At 41.2% G+C, this 16,079-nt stretch overlaps 1 protein-coding gene and 1 pseudogene across 5 annotated transcripts in view; one reads left to right on the top strand and one right to left on the bottom strand.

The window, feature by feature from the left end:
- Positions 1–2,601: 2,601 nt before the first annotated feature.
- The window catches only part of NSD3 (nuclear receptor binding SET domain protein 3), a 101,958-nt gene continuing 88,480 nt past the window's right edge, over positions 2,602–16,079 (top strand). For 4 of the 5 annotated variants that reach the window (XM_024562740.3, XM_024562739.3, XM_024562737.3 and 1 more), the window contains exon 1: positions 2,602–3,078. The gene's annotated coding sequence lies outside the window, so the exon portion shown is untranslated. Of the gene's footprint in view, positions 3,079–15,272; positions 15,424–16,079 lie in introns of all 5 variants that reach the window. The other variant, XM_045197162.2, reaches the window with a different exon arrangement.
- Positions 13,644–13,772, bottom strand: LOC112306824 (small nucleolar RNA SNORA42/SNORA80 family; annotated as a pseudogene).

Here is a 16,079-nt window from a genome sequence, read left to right as displayed (position 1 = left end):
TGTTGCAGGTCATACAGATTAGGCCCCCATAGAGAGGAAATGAATGAGAATAGCCTGAAGCATTTAAGCCCCCAGAACAATGAGGTTCTGACCGGCATCAAACACATCTAGGCCGCAGCTGTGTTTCAGCTCCAGGCCCAGAAAAGCAGCAAAACCAGACAAGCAAGGCCAAGGCTGCCGCAGTGACTAATGACCCCTGCACCTGCAAGGACCAATCAACGGAGACTACAACCCTGAAAGGACACACCTGGAAAGCTGATGCATAGTCTATTGAGATCCTCCTCTGGAACTGCCCCTAAAAATCCCCTTCCCTTAAAAACCCAGCTCTCTCTCCCTCCCCCTTACCTTCCACCAGACTTGTTCCCTTTACCCTTCTCTCTCCTAAACTCCAAGGGCCCTTCTTTGCCTCTGTGGGAACTTGCTTCCTGGCCCCATTTCTTCTACTACTCACTTTTTCTACCTCTGACTTAATGAATAAACTTTTTCTTATAGTTTGAGTCTTGGGTCTGAATTTTTTCTTAGCCAGAGCTCAAGAACCACGGTTGCTGAATCAAGGTTCAGCTTGACCACCCCCCCCAGTCCAACACCCGGTGCTGTTCCCACTACTGCGAAGAACATAACTTTTAATTTTAAATTCTTGTCAACATAGTTTTAGAAGAAAATCAAATTAAAATCCCCAGGGACAACCAGGTTTTCCTCAAGGGGAAAATCCAGTTGTCCAGTCAAGGCAACAACTTATCAACAAAACAATCTAAAGATGGGAAAGTGGGGGGGGGGAAGGGTGGAAGTGGAAAGGATCATAGCCAAAAAAGAAAAAAGACCAAATTTTTTAAAGATTTTATTTATTTGTGGGGTGATGGGCGGGGCAGAGGGGAGCAATGGGAAAATTGGGACAACTGTAATAGAACAGTCTTTTTTTAAAGATTTTCTTTACTTATTTTTAGAGAGATGGAGAGAAAGAGGGACAGGAACATCGATGTGTGATGTGTGCACCCTGACCGGGGCTGTTGTGTCGTGTTCCGACTGGTGGCTGTGACCTTTCACTTTGCAGTTCAATGCCCAACCAACTGAGCTGCCCTGGTCAGGGCAGAAAAAAAGACCAATTTAACCTCACTTTCCAGAAGACAGAATCAAACTAAAATAAGCTCAGGTGGCCCCCTTGGGAGATCTGTGTTCCAAAAAGGCATTTAGGCATTTAAAACAAACAAAAATGTGATTTTATGGATTCCTTCAACTTTGGTTATACACAAAATGTAGCTACTACACAAGCGTATTTAATGCTTGATAATAATGGGAACAAGTAATTCTGAATATCATCCTTAGTATTATGAACAGGGTTATGTTAAACAAGCTAATACATAATTAGTAATCATTAAAATACTTCATTTGTAGGAAACTTAATTTCTTATTTAAGTGGCATTTAAAGATATCAGGAATTCCTTGTAAGGGTACTGAATAGATTCAGCACTGTAACATCTAGTGGTGATACGGCTTTATTATTCTCAGAATAGAGCGCAGAGTTTTGGTTCCCTCATCTAATTGCTACCTGTTTTCTTTGTACATTCTCTGTGCTGCAACGTTCTAGTCATTCATTATCCAGCAGTCCCCAGGAAATATCGCCAAATCTGCACACGCCTGCAAGAACAGTTTGTTGTGTCACCCCCCCCCCCGACCTTCCATTGTTTAACGTAAATTTGCTCCGATGGGGAGGGCTAGAGAGTTAGGGAATTGGGACTCCCTCTTCCTCCTCTCATTCTTGCACGAACTTTGTCTAGGACAAATGCCCTCCTATCCCTAGGAAGGAGGGTCCGGCAGCGAGCGGCAGAAAGCCCAGGCACGTGATGGGCACAGGGCCCTCTAGGCCCTCGATCTGGGCTGCATTTGGGCGCTTCTGTGCTCCTCGTTACCCACAAGCCTCCAGGCCCGCAGTGCGAGCAGGGAGGGGGCGCGTGGCCGGGGACCCGCTGGGGAGGTCGGCGCTCCCCCAGAGGTGGAGACGCCGCCGCGGCCGTCTAATGCTGGCCCTGGGGAGCGGGGGGGCAGCATCCGGCTGAAACGTGCAGGGCTGAAGGCGAGCCGGCCCGGGGGATCGGGTCGGAAATTGCTGCCATGGTGTCCAGACGCAGACCCAAGCGCAGCGGGCAGCTCCTCTCTGACAGCTGCCGGCCAGAAGGCAGCCGAGGAGGCACCTGAAACGCTGGACTCCCTCCGGCTCGTCCCAACCGGGCGCCCGTCAGTAGGTCATTTCTAACATGTAGGGACGGTCCAGCAGTGCCACTGGTGTTCCAGATACGTGCTTTTATTTAACATGTAGCACGCACAGGCCCCACCTTTAACCTGTGCTCCCCGTCTTCCAGTGAGGTTTTGTTCTGACCCCCCTCGCCCCTCGCCTTCCGCTCCGCCTGCCCGTCGAGGCCGAGGTCTCACTTCTCGCCCGGACGCCCGCGGCCGGCTCTCAGTTCTGGTTCTCGCTCTGGCCCCTCCCCGCCGCCCGCGGACTCGCCGCCGCCTCCTCTCGCCCCCCGCACCCCGAACCCGGGACTGCATTTCCCGGTAGGCGCCGCGGCCCGGCAGCCAGTGAGCGGCTGCAGATTTGGCGGCGGCGGCGGCGCTCCGAGAGTCGGGGTGGGGGGGGCTTTGTGCGCGGCGGCGGCGGCGGCGGGAGCGGGCGGCGCGACGGCCAGCAGCGAGGCGGACACGCGTGCGAAGGCCGTCTCGACCCGGAGGACCTTGCCGCCCCGGTCCGGCCGCCGGCCGCTGGCTCCTCTCCGGTAGCGGCGGCTGCGCGGCGCCCCCCATCCCTCCGCCTCCCCCGCCTCCCCCGCCCCCCCAGCCTTCTTCCTCTCCGCTCCGCACCCGGCCCGGCCCTACCGTGGCCCTCCTCCGTGCGCGCCGCCATGGCAGAGGCATCGGGCGCGAGGGAAATCTAGCCCGGGGATTTCATGCGGCCTAGCTCGGTTCCGTCCTCTGCCCCCGCAGCCCCGGCGGCTGCCTGCACCCCAGTCCCGCTCCGGGCCTCCGAGTCTCTCCTGTGATCGTACTGACACGGCCGGGGGGTTAGAATGGAACAAACTGAAGGTAAAGTGCGTGTGTGCGCGTGTGTGCGCGTGTGTGTGCATGTGTGTGCATGTGTGTGCATTGCAAGGGCCGAGGAGGGAACGACGAGGAGGGGGCGACCTGGGGATGGGACGCGGGTGGGGAGAGAGCCTTGCCGGGATGGGAGGGCACGCGAGTGGCCTGCGAGGGTTTGAGGGGAGCCTAGGAGCTGGAGAAGAGGGCAAGGTGGGGGTTGTGGAGGGGGTTGGGAGGTGGGGCAGAGGAGGTGGGATGGGGTTAAGTGATGGAGCGGCGCTGAGCTGGGAATTGGGAGTAGAGGTGGGATGGGGGCGGGGATAAACACGGAACGGGGGAGGGGCAGGGAAAGAGGAGCAGAGTTAGGTCTGGAGACCTGGGCGGGTTGGGAAATAGAGGTTTGGGGTTAGAGGGTGGGAACTAGAAAAGTGTGGGGAAGGAGGTCGACTTTGATGGAGAAGTGGGCATAGAGAGGGGAACGAGGGAGTGGAAGTGGAGGAAAAGGCGGCCAAGGAAAAGGGAGGAGGAATGATTGAGACAGGATGCAAAAGGAAGATAGGAAATAGACTCAGGAAACTGGGAGACCTACTCCTGGGATAGGGAAGGAAATTAACTGCATGTTGAGAATGATAGGAACTGGCGACATCACTGAGTGGGAGGAAAAGAAGGGGAAGGGTTGTTTTTTTTTTTTTTTTTAAGTGTTAGGAAGGGAAAGCCTTTTGTTCCTATATTTGTGTGTGTTCTGTGCTTCAGTGGTGGAGAATAGAGAAGCAAGTGGGTATGGTGCTGTGATTGCTGTGAAATGAGGAGGTGTGGATCTTACGGTTTTGAAGGAGAAGTGTTAGTGTTATCGTAGCAAGACAGAGCGAGACTGGGCCATAATTTGATGGTTTTGGTGAGGGAGTAAAGACTTCAGATTTAAAGGGGGCAGGGGCAGCCATGTTTGCTGCCAGGCACTGCAGTGTAAATAAATTCCGACATCAGTATGAATCTGGAAGGGGCCATTTCAGCTGGTTAACCCCCTTTCTTTCTATTCATGAACTCTTCCCTTCCATCTTGAGGTCATTTAAAATTATTCATAACCAACCACCGAAGGAGGTAGTGATGTTTTCCATCTTGTGTGTTTGGCTGCTCCCCCTCCCTCTTCCTTCTGGTTGCAAACAAGGCATGGTAATGAACTGCAGTGTAAAATGTAACCCTTTCAATAAAGTTAAGACTACATTTTTACTAGCTGAAGGAATCATTACTACCCTCTTATTTCAAACATGGTCGTGAAACGTCTTTTAAATAGTCGTTTGTTTCAGAGGCCTCGGAAGCAGTCAACATGTTTTCTGCAATTCTTTAAGTAAACAAGGAAATTGCATTAGTTATCTTACGTGGGTTTGTGCTCTTGGCAAAGCATTGTGTGGCAGTGAGAACGGGTGGGAAGGTCTGCTTGTGGTAGATTATCTGCTGTATTTCGAATGTTAGAAAATTAGAAATGTGTGTAGTATTTTAAAATGGTGTTTCTGATAGCCTCTTGCTTATAGATTAAGAAGTGTTTTCTTTCTTTTTCTTTTTTTTTTTTATAAACTCTGTCCCCTTATCTTTGCTCTCATGTAGCTAGCTCAGTACAATCTTCAAATGCCAGGTTAGCACACTGCAATAATGTATGAAGTAGGCTTGCAGTTCTCAGCCTCACTGAGGTGACAGTATTTTTGGTGGAAACTTCAGGTCACTCTTAGGAAAGCTACAGTAACTGTTCAGTATATTCAAATGAAACTATTTGTGTGATATGAAATAGTTACTATTCTAAAAGTTTAAATACCAACGAATTTACAGTAGACAAATGAAGTGGACCCTGTTTTATTTTCATATTGCAAAAGGATTAGATGTATGTGTGACTTCTTATTTTGTTTTATAATTGTAATTGGGGTGATCTAAATTTTCATACATCATATTGATATTGAAACTGTTCTCTAATTACTAGGAAGGCTTGTTAAAATTGTAATGTGATGGCCTCGAACCAGTTGTACTACGTATTGATTTAATCTGCCTTAATGCAACATTTTTCGGTTGTTACATACTTTAGGATGTGTTCTTGGTCTTTTGGACAAATTGAACTGAATATTGTTAGAGTAGTATTTTGTGAGAGTGATTTTGGTATAAAGGCCAGATTTACAACTTGTTGTATTTTGAGTTGATAGTATTCAGACTGAATTTTTGAAAATTTCGTGAAGAAGAGTTCCACTCAAAAAGCCATTCAGTGAACTTCTTTTGTAATTTATTTTTGAGGAGATTGCATTTTTATATCACCAGTCATTTGACTTTTTTTTCATAAATATGCTCTTATACAACCTGATTGGATGAGTTTTGGGCAAAGGAAACTTTTTTTAAGATTGTATTTATTTATTCTCAGAGAGAGGGGAAAGGAGAGAGAAAGAGAGGGAGAGAAACATAGCACAGCCCCACACTGGGGACCTGGCCCACAACCCAGGCACGTGCCCTGACCAGGTGGGAATCAAACCGGTGACCTTTTGGTTCACAGGCCAACGCCCAGTCCACTGAGCCACACAAGCCAGAGCTGACGTGTTATTTGTAATTAATTCATAAATTATGTGCATAAACTGTTAGTGCCATAAATTTCTAGGAAAATGAGAAATTGTTTGTCTTAAAATAACTCATGTTGGCCGCTTGAATTGCTACGAATAAAAGTGTATGTCTGTGTGTTCAGCATTTTGTAAAGATCAGGATCCCTTGCCCATTGTCATGAGTGTCCTGGCCCTGTGGATAGGAATCCATGGGATGGAGAAGACTATTCTAGTTAGATGCTTAATTAAAACTCAGACTTTGCTCAGATTACCGTACCCGTCAGCCCGCCTGCTACCTGTGAGAGGGTGGGGGGGGTTTTCTTACCTTAAGCTCATAAATATGCTCTTACACAACCTGATTGAATGAGTTTTGGGCAAAGGAAATTGGTTGTCTTTGAGACTGGTCATCTTGCATGAATTGGCAAGTCAGATTCTAAATTCTCTCAGTTTGTAGGGTTTGTAATAACATTCATAGTAATCATAGTGGTAGCTGCTAATAGTTGTCCTCTTACAATGTGCTGTGCTGCGTGTCTTACATGCATGAATTTCTTTTTTTTTAAGATTTTATTTATTTACTTTTAGAAAGAGGAGAAGGGAGGGAGAAAGAGAGGGAGAGAAACAGCAATGTGTTAGAGATACACTGATCAGTTGCCGCTCACATGCCCCCAGCTGGGGGCCTGGCTGGCAACCCAGGCACGTGCCTTGACCAGGAATCAACCAGCAACCTTTCGATTCTCAGGCCGGCACCCAATCACTGAGCCACACCAGCCAGGTCCATGAATGATTTTCTTTTACTCTCCAGACATTTGTGTGAGGTTAATACTGTTAACTCCTAATACAGATGGGAAAATTGAGATTAAGAGGCTTAACATCACACATGGTAAATAGCCAAGCCAGTATTTGAACCCAGGACTTTTCTAATTATAGAACCTGAATCAGCAGACTTTTACTTTTAGTTGTTTTTTTTAAATTCATTAAAATAATGTGTGTTCATTATTTAAAATTTTTTTCAAATATTGTGAAAGGCTAAGAGGTTAAAAAAAAATTTCCCACCAAGGATCATTTGAAGTTTCTTGTGTGTCCTAGAACATTTCTGTACCTATACGTATATCTGCATCTTAAGACGCAAATAAATTGGGCCATAGTATCTACATTTTGCATTTGTGTTTTAACAGGCTACCTGGAACATCCTTTTAAATGAGCTCTTAGGGATCTACAGCTCTTTTTAAGGGTCATACAGTATTCCATTGTTTGGAATATTGGTTCACGTTAGGTTGTTACCAGGTTTTTGCTATTATAGGTAATAGAGCAGGTCCTGAATTAAGTCCGTAACAGGCTATTTAAACAGAAAAGAGATAGGGTCTAACTACTTTATTTTACAAGAGAGAAAACTGAGGCTTTGGTGACGACCTGTTACCTGGATCTTTATACTACATCACATTTCATTATTATGAAAGTATTTGAGCTTTCTGTGAAAGCTCAAGGTGAGGGGGAATTCTCAAGGTTAGGCACACTTAGGATAATGAATGCAAGAGGATTGAGTTGCAGTGAGGCAACGGATCCTGCTTCTGTTTTTTCCTCTCGTTCGCTGTGTTTTCCATATAGCGTATGCGCAGAGTATTTTTGAATGCACAACTGAATCGTGTCCAAGTATCTTGTAGTTTGTGTTTTGTGTAATGAAGTGATTTGGGGTAAAGTTTTCCCTATGTCAGTAAAATCATCAGTGAAATAAGATAGCAATGAAATGATAAAATAGAAGTCCGTCATGGTCCTGGAAGATAACTCAGTAAGACAGTTGAGACACTGGTAAATTTTTTTAAATGAACTTAAGAAATACCTCAATGAAAACAAGTTTTAAAAAATCTTAGCAGGCACTGTTGGTTTTTCTATTAGTAGTATTATTTTTGTCTTTCAGGAAGAAAATAAGTTACCGTGGATATTTATTTATCTTAAAACAAAAAGATAGTCTGTTTTAGACACTTAAAAAATTAAAATTATTAAAGCTTTAAAAGGTTTTAGAATTTGGTATCTATCTACAAAATTTGCCTCTTGATGCAATGGTGTGTTTGGCTTTGCTTTAAAAAGAATCTATTATATTTGAAAGTGCAATTAAGATGATTTGTTCCTTTGTTAATAAACTTGTCCAGTGTTGAGTTTTCAATGAATGTGAGCTTTATTTCTGCAAGCTAATCTTTTTATAAATATTAATAACGGTAAATTTAAGAAATTGATTATACTATGACTATCTAACACATTTTTTAAAAAGTTTACAGGGTTTTGTTTTGGGTTTTGATTGTTGACCTAAACACTTAATAAGTACTTTTAAATACTTCTGTTTCGTGTTGTGCCTCTATAGTGTAGCCTGAAAAAAAAGGCTAAGTTTTGTGAATTTAGAAAATGTTTATTTTTTTTATTAGATGGATGTGTGTTGTTATTCCTAAAGTACATCTGTTTATTGACAGTATTTTGAATGTGGAAAGCTCTCTGAAAATGGCAGGTTCTTGGCTTATTTTGAAACAAACATAGATCTGTGTCATCGTTGACTCATCTTCAGTAACTCTTTTTCTTACTAGGTTCCTTTTTTCATCTAGATTTAAGGCTATATTAATGAGAAAGTGAGTAGGAAAGTGAAATTTTTTATATTCATACAGTTTCCACTTTAAGCGTAGAAATATATTATTACCTAGTAATACCTCTCATTTATATTACACCTTCTGAAATATTGGACAGGATTCCCTCACAATGACTTAAGTTTTTTCCTTTTAAATGTAAAGTTAGAAAGACAAGAAATGTTTAACTTAATTTAAAGGTTGAGCCCTGGCTGGTGTGGCTCAGTGGACTAAGTGCCAGTGTGCTAACCAGAAGGTCACGGGTTCGATTCCCAGTCAGGGCACATGGTTGGGTTGCAGGCCAGGTCCCCAGTAGGGGGTGTGTGAGAGGCAACCACCCATTGATGTTTCTGTCCCTCTCATTCTCCCTCCCTTCCCCTCTCTCTAAAAATAAACAAAATCTTAAAAAAAAAAAAAAAAAAAGATTGAAAATTGAGCCCTGACCAATGTGTCTCAGTTGGTTGGTTGTTGGCAAACCAAAAGGTTGCAGGTTTGATTCTCGGTCAGGTCACCTGCCTGGGAATGGGTTGCAGGTTCCATTCCCAGTCAGGGCATGTGCAGGAGGCATTGATTGATATTTCTCTCTTACATTGATGTCTCTCCATCTCTTTCTCCCTCCCTTCCCCTCTCTCCAGAACAATAAAAGAAAAAAAAGTAAAGATGGAAGACTGAGATCTCAGGAAATTCTCAGGCCTAATAGGCTGATTACTTTTTAGAAGATTAAAAAAATACAGTGGTGGGAAAAAGTAGGCTTATTAGTTGTTCATGTGGAAATTAATACAATAATTAATAAGTAATAATACAAGGATAAGCTCTGTTTTTCATGTACTCACAACTGTAACCCTACTTTCGCCCTCACCTGTAAGGGTGTGTCCTGACTTTATCCTCGTAGCCGGCACTGCTTACTTTGATAGACAATTAAACAGTAATTTTTAATGTAAGGATAGAGTATTCTTCTGCCATAAGGACATGCTTTTTCTTATTTGGGGGTAACTTGTATACAAGCTTCCTGAAATATATAAGGAGATATTTTAAATTTCAGAAATGTGTGGCTTCCCGGGATTTTGCGGGTAAAACAAAATTCAGTTCGTCAAATTGATTCGAGATGAAGAAGAAAATTAGGAAGTGTCATGCGGAGACTTTCCCGTGGGCATTTGGCCCTAGCCGAGACGATACTGCATCTGCCGGATCTTGTGTTTCTTGCATCTCTCACCTGTGGAGTCTTAAGGAAGCTATACAAAAAAACAAAACCCCCCAGAAATTTTAAAAGTAAGCATTTAAAAAACCTCAAAGGTGAAACATGACATAAAGAAAAGACCATAAAACCTAAATGTACCCTGAGGGGTCAGCAAGTGTAAAAACTGAATGATGAGTTTTTATTTGTTGTTATCAAAAGGTAATCCTTTCGATAATAACAGCATTCTAATATTTAGTATAGTCTTTTAGTGATTTGAAATCTTGGGACTTTATTAACGGATATGAAACAAAAATACTGAATCCTACAAGAATTATGTGATTTTATACACAGCACTGTTTATTCAGAGTCCATCATTTTTGCACTTTTTGATGGCATTTATTGACTTGGTTTTAGATTAATGTGCAAATGCTAATCTTTTAGACTTGTGCTCTAAGAACCTTAGAATGGGTCAAATTTGCCTATGCTAATAATCTCCTAACTTAAGTGTCTCATTTTACAAAAACTAGTTTGACTCTCTTGCTTTCACAGTAATGTAAACCATTCAAAAATTATTAACCTGAGAAGTAATCAGTAGTGCCAATCTAGGTTTGACTCTTCATCCTTGGTGCCTCTGCTCGATTCTTACCTTTTCTGTATTTTAGCTAGGTGAACCAAAGTTCTTTTGAAATTGAAGATACTTGATTGTACTTCCCTGGGCTTTCTAGACTATTTTAATCATATGTTTGGAAAGGTTAAATGTTGGCTTTCGAGGATTTTGATGGCAGAAAAAGCTGGATGTTTTCCCCACACACACGCCTGCCCAATACAGTCTATTTACATAAAACTGCAGTGTGAACTTCGAGAAGGACATTTTTTTATAGCACCTCTACATACGTAAATTAAATCCTTTATTTGGTTACTATAATTTTGTCACTTTAAGCTGTCTTCATGTTTATGATTTCTACAGGATTGTGATACATTAGAATATAGTATTTTGTGGTTGATTGTGGTAAGAAACTTCTTGCTGTGCTTTACTGTATCCTTGAATTCCTTCCTGTAACAATAGCATGGCATTCTTTTTTTTTATTCTGACTGAAGGTTAAAGATGCTCCTTGCTAATCCTCTGCCCAAAGGATTTTTTTTAACCTTACCAAAGGATATGTTTATTGATTTTAGAGAGACAGGAAGTGGGGGGGATGTGGAGGGAGGGGGGGGAGGGAGGGAGAGAGAGAGAGAGAGAGAGAGAGAGAGAGAGAGAGAGAGAGAGAGATGGATGTGAGAGAGAAACATTGACCAGTTGCCTCCCATATGTGCCCTGACTGGGGATGGAACCTGTAACCCTTCTGTGTACAGGACAGTACTCCAGCCAACTGAGAACCCTGCCAGCCCCAACCCCCCACCCAGCAAAGGATGTTGAGTTTTCCTAAGCAAAGATGACTTGATATAATTATTTTTTTTTAATTTTTTAAAATTTATTTTTAGAGAGAGGGGAAGGGAGGGAGAAAGAAGGACAGAAACACCTATGTGCCATAAACAAAACATCAGTGGGTTGCCTCTCCAGCACCCCGGCCTGGGGACCTTTGGGTTTGCAGGACCCCGCCCCACCCACTGAGCTACACCAGTTGGGGCGATACAATTATTTTAAACATCTAAATTAGATGGTTTGGCTTTGTGTGTGAAGTACAGTTAATATGCTTTTGGTCGTCTCATGGTTTCTGTGTTATTATCACCTGCACAATGATGTCTTGATCATTAGAATCTATTTTACTGGGTGAGTTAAGTATTGAGGTTAAGCTTTTAATTAAGGTATTGCACATATACACACACATACACACTACCCCTTTAGAAATACTGATGGCGCTATTAGTTGTTATCTTTTAATGGAAAGTTTGTACTTTCCTAAGTGGCCAGTAGTTGTAAAATAACATTTACTATGTTTAAGTTATGTAAGGAAATTGGAAACTGGTAAGATACAAAGATTAAAGTCAACTGAAGTCCTCCTAACTGAAAGTAACTAATGTTAACATTTTGTCCTGTGTTCTTCCAGTGTTTTTTCTTATGTACATATGTATTTTCTTTTACAAATTGGAATTGTACATTTATATTATTTTATAACATGTTTTATTGTGAAGTAATTTTTTTGAGAATCCAATTTACCAAATTGACATAAATGTCATTGTAAAAAATGTTTTCCATTCTGTTGGTGGTAGTTTACAATTTGGGGATATTATAATTTGATGACATAAAAAAAGTATTACTGTGATTATTTTATTATAGTAAATTCCTGGAAGTAGAATTACTTAAAAAATATAAACATTTCAGGAGCTTTTGACACATATTTTCAAATTGTTCTCCAGAAAGTTTTTTTAAATAAGTTTTATTGAGAAATCACGTACCATATAATTCACCCATTTAAAGTGTACAGTACAATGGAGAGTGTTGTATGTGGTTTAAAAGACATTTCAATCAAATGTTACTTAGAAATAACTAATTTTAGAAAATGTTTATAGAAATTATGCTATGCCTGTATAATTGTTGCAAACTTGTCCACATTTGGAAAGTTTTGTGGTTTTTTTAAAAAAATTTTTAGACTTACTGCTTTGAGAGAGAGAGGAAGGGGGAGAGAGAAACATGGAGTGGTTGTTTCCCTTATTTATGCACTCACGGGTTGGTGTGCCCTGCCTGGGGATCGAACCCGCAGCCTTGGTGCCATGGGGACAATGCCCCAACCAACTGAGCTCCCCGGCCAGGGCCCGGTTTTCTTTTTTATGAGAGGTTTGCTGTGCTCTACCTGACTTTCACCCTGACAGTGCTATTTGCTTTAAGCCATTTAACAAAACATCGTTCTCTTTTTTTTTAACTCTGGTCAGTGGAGTTTAGGGCAAGAACCAAGGAAATCTTGAGTTCCTATCCACACTCTTACCACCGAGGCTCAGTGCTCTTATCTGAAGTAGAGATGAAAATGACTACGTTCTGGAGTTACAGGGATCCAAATTGGAAGTGCTCGAGTGTGCCTAGAACTGTACCAGGATACAGCTGATAATAAGTGACCTTTTCAGTATAAGAAAAATAATACATGCAAAACAAACTAATCTTTAGCTGCATGTTTAGTGGATGAAGAAATCAACGCGGTTGGCCTAAATTAACTTTCAAAGAAGTTAAAAGTTGAAAGGTGACTAACACTTGATCAGAACGTCTGCATGGGTTATTTGGGCATTTCTCACTTGGTGAGAGAATTCATGCCGGCACAAGTATGAACGTGAAGGTAACTTTCCAGTCCACACTTACTTGTCCTGTTGTTATAACAACAGCGTGATGGCTATAGCTTCACCAGCACTGGGTGTTCTGATCAAGGAAATAGATGACAATGTAAATTTTGAATGTATGCTATGAAGTTACTTTAGTTCTAACTTCTATTGTTTATTTTGAAAACAAAATGTTGAATATAATTGAGCATAAAATACTGAAGTGCTAAGCCTGATGAATCAAAAAATCCTGGATTTCTATAGAAAAGATAAACGTAGTGTAATTTAGATGTTATGATAAATTGCCTAGTACTTTAAAAACTACATATCATTTCTGTAATGCATTCTCTTTATGCCTTGCTCTGGGAAATGAAGAACACAAAGGAAAAGAAAGTAAAATTTGAACATTTGCAAAATTTTAGGAACCAATCTGAGAACCCATTTTATTATAATTTAAAGTTTGTTGGAAAAATAGGTAGGAAAAAAAAGAGGTGGGAAAGAGGTAGGTGGATGAACTTGTCAGTTTACTAGATACCAAGTAATTTTCAGTGTGAGCCAGTACCCTCGCTGTAGGGATTGGAAAAATAATCTATATTTTCTTCAAGTGATAACACCATGTCTGTTGCTGATGGGTGTGGTCAAGAATAAAGGGAAGACACTTGAGGTTAAACCAAATTGGTAAGGAGAACAGGGTGTTTTACTAGTAGGTTTTGTATTGATACAAGGCTGTTCAATACAAATATGGTTTAGTCAGGGAAAAATAAGAATGACAAAGGAATGTAAAATGTTGTATAACTTAATGGAATCATAGTCAAATGAAAATTGTGTGATTGTATTTAGTACTGGGTTTCTGGCTGAATGAAATAAGGTATAGATTTTTTGGATTTCATAATTGTTTCTTTCACACAGGTCACTTCCTAATATAGGACATGTGTGTGTGTGTGTGTGTGTGTGTGTATGTATTTTTTTCCATTGTGCGGCCTGCTTCAGTGCCTGCAGCCCACGGGCAGAGGCCAGGCAGTGGTTCCCGGCCAGGGTGCTCTGGCCTGGGGCACTATGAGAGACCCAGGGGGACAGGCCTGCCATAACTAATACAGAATATTTTAATGTCTGACCATTATCCTTCTCTTAACACATTTTTAGTGGGAAAATTTTAAGTGAAAGTTTCAGAGGATATTTGGGGTGACAACACTAGAGTTAAGCAGATTCTGGAATAGTACAGTTACGCCTTTAAAAAGTGTTGCTCTAAAGAATTTAAAATAAAAATTAGAAGACAATGTACCATGTCTCTGACACACCTTGATTATTTACTTAGAGAATTTTACAGAAAGAAATATTGTGGTCGTGCTGATTCTACCCCTTAAAAACTTATTTATATAAAGAGGTGTTGGTTGTGAATTTCATATAATTGTTTGCTATTGCAAGTATTGAACATTTAATAATGTTAATATGACAGGCAAGATATTAAAGTTAATTTTTTAAACCACATATATTCTTGTTAGAATGAAAATCCAGATACTTTATGTATTAATAACTAGGAGGAATCACAGCCCATTTTCCCATTGTTTTGCGTTATTTCCAGTTACCTGGATCACCTGATTTAACCTGATTTATGGGCTATAATGAAAAGCCTATGGATGTTGTATCTCTTCAAAATTCAGGTAGCTGGGTTAGAGGTAGAATCAGAACGAACATTCGAGTTTCATGATTGAAGCCCAGTGTCAGGGTACACTTTTGCTTGTCCCCAGGTTTATCTCAGTCTGTCTCATTCTCTAGCATGGAGATCTGATTGCTAAACTTCCTCTTAGGTGACTTCTTTCTAGCTTCACAGTCCTATTCACCACTTTTTAAAAAAAGTTTATGATTAACTTTATTTTTATAAGCTTTTTTAGGATGTTTCTGTTGAGGTCAAACATGAAAAATGGTTTACATCGGCGCTGTCCGGTAGGATTTTCTGCAGTGATGGAAACGCTCTGTATCGGTGCTGTCCACGGGTAGGCGTCAGCCACACATGAGCATGGAACCCTTGAAATGTGGCCGGCATACCTGAGAACTAAATTTTTCATTTTGCATCATTCTGGTTGCTTCAAAATTAAATGGCCACATGTGCTAGGACAGGTGCAGATATTCTCAGGGAAGGGCAAGAATTAAGTAAAAGTAAACATTTTCCACATCCATTGTTCTTGTGATTACTGTATTTGTATGTTTATGTGGGTTTGAGTTTTTTAAATTTCACTATCTTAGTGAATAAATCCATTCACAGGAAACAACTTAGAAATAGTTATTTGAAAGCTAAAGTGTTACTTTAAATTCTTCTAATTTATGTAGTTATTAATATACTAGCCTGCTGACCAACAAAATGATTTCACTTCAGTAGTATTTTGGAGTAGTTATGGTTAAATAGTATTTAAAGTTTAAGCTTTTTATATTATGTGGAATACTTGACTGAACTCTTGTTTAAATCTTTTTATGATGGTCATACCTCAGAAGCCTCTGAAACAAAGAGAACTCCATAGGAAATAAAAGATATGCCTGATGATTATCTCTTCACTTTTTTTCTTTTCCTCACCCAAGAACATTTTTTTCCCATTGCTTTTAGAGAGAGATGAAGGGAGAGGGGAAGGGAGAGAGACATTGATGTGAGAGAAGAGCATCAGTTGGTTGCCTCCCATGCGTACCCGGACCCGGGATCCTAGTGATCCTAGAGCCTGAACCCAGACAGAGGATTGGGGATCGAACCCACAACCTAGGTATGTGTCCTGACTGGAAATCGAACCTGCAACCTTTCGGTTATGGGACGATGCTCCTACCAACTGAGCCACACTGGTCAGGTCCCTTCACTGCTTTTTCTCCAATCTTTCTATGTGATGAATTCCTGGTTTTGATCTTGGTTTTATAACAATCTAGCCCCCCAGTCACTGTGTCATGTTACCCTGTTTTACTAGCTTAACAGTATTTGAAATTTTTTTATTTATGAGATGGGAATCTCTTTCCTTTGATTTCCCAGGACTTAGAACAAGGTCTGGTACATAGTTCATGTTCAGTAGTGAACCGTGTCACAAAGAAAACGGAACAAAAAGCCAAGGACTCTGTGAGGAATGAGAGAGATGTCCGGAGTAACATGCCACTTGGAGTCTGGAAGTGGGCAAGATGAGGCTCGGCTTTTGATTATTTACTGGGAGGATTATTCACTCGGCAGTGTTGGTGTGGGTAATTTAAGGTGACTAGTCATGGTTTCATATAGAAATGTTTCTGTGGGAACTCTTATTTTATTTTAAAAACAAACTTTTGTCCAGACATACCCATGTGTACCAACTAAATCCCATTCGCCTAAAACGCAGTAGAGTTGACAAAATGGACAAAAGTGTGAGAAAATATATCCACGGTCAGTTTTTGAGTATTTAGC

Source organism: Desmodus rotundus, chromosome 13 (assembly GCF_022682495.2).
Source record: "Desmodus rotundus isolate HL8 chromosome 13, HLdesRot8A.1, whole genome shotgun sequence".
Taxonomy (NCBI): Eukaryota; Metazoa; Chordata; class Mammalia; order Chiroptera; family Phyllostomidae; genus Desmodus; species Desmodus rotundus.
This window is presented reverse-complemented; position numbering and strand designations above follow the sequence as displayed.